The 1241-nt window shown below is 30.6% G+C and overlaps 1 pseudogene across 1 annotated transcript in view; it reads right to left on the bottom strand.

Moving 5' to 3' along the window:
* Positions 1-1241, bottom strand: part of LOC308654680 (afamin-like) — a 106083-nt pseudogene that overhangs the window by 60795 nt on the left and 44047 nt on the right. The gene's annotated exons all lie outside the window — the stretch shown is intronic.

The following is a 1241-nucleotide window of genomic DNA, read 5'->3' as shown; positions in this document are numbered from 1 at the left end:
TGTGCCAAGGGCTTGTGGGGTTGATAGAAAAGGCAGGATGAATGCAGGAAAATTAGCCCTAATATACTTCTTTAACCAATAATTGTAGATTATTAACTAGACTCATCTCTGTATTTCATTGGCTCCCAGATGATTACAAAGTCATAAGATTCTTTCCAAAAAAAATGTTTGACTAGATTCTTTGCGTATGTTTGCCATCTGGAACTGTTTTCTCCACAACACTTTGTCAATTTATCAAAGTTATGTAAAACATCTTATCAAATTTTGTATAACAGTTTAAATGATTTGTACCTATTATTCAAGACCATGTTCTATATCTGCTATTTCTCATTTCAATATTTTGGTTTGTGATATTTGCAAAAAATACAACTAACCCGATGCTGCTGCTTGGAATTGAGTTAAGATCTAAACTGCATCTACTAATAATTCCAAGTATGCTTTTTACTAAAGGTAATGAGAAATTTACACAAAGAGACATCTCATGGGGGTTCTACTTTTTTTTTTTTGAAACTATCAGAAAAAGTCTGACTTTTGCCTCAAACACAAACTAGGAGAAAAGCATAGCAACAATGACAACTAAAATAGATATTAACAAGTCCCATGATTCCATCCTAGCTATGGCCTAAGTAACAAGCCAGTTATTTAACTAAATAATTGAGTCAGTCAAAATGCCCCATAACACATACAGGTACAGAAACTAATAAATACTCAGGAGAAGTATTATAATGAAATATATTTTCTATGACCTTATTTTAAATAATTATACACAGAAGAGGCTAGAATAACTGAGAGAAACATAGGAGTTTTTATTGTTGTTTCTGTTTTGTTCATTGAGTTTTTGTTTTTGTTTTTGTTTTCAGTGACTCAAAGGAGTACTTTTGACATTTGTATTTCACCACTATGTTATACTTTATATTTTTGGAGGTAAACTTTTGTTTTCATTTTCTTCTTCCTTAACTAATCACAAATGGTAGAACTGATTTCCAAGAATGAGTCAGAATGTTTAGTTCATTTTGAATTTCTTTGATTTATATAGCCTAACTAATAATTACACTAACAAGCATTCTTGATTTACATCTAGAACATTCAGACTTACCCAGAATGTTCCTGTATGGCAGAGACATATATCTAGTGATATAAAAAGCTTTATATCACTAGATACCCTGTGGTAACAATTAAATTCCTTTATTTTATGTTTATAAAATGTTACCACATACCCTGTGGTAACAATTAAATTCCTT

This window comes from Spermophilus citellus (genome assembly GCF_964194105.1).
Source record: "Spermophilus citellus genome assembly, chromosome: 8".
Lineage (NCBI taxonomy): Eukaryota > Metazoa > Chordata > Mammalia > Rodentia > Sciuridae > Spermophilus > Spermophilus citellus.
The sequence above is the reverse complement of the archived record's forward strand: the minus strand, read 5'-3'. Positions and strand labels throughout refer to the sequence as shown.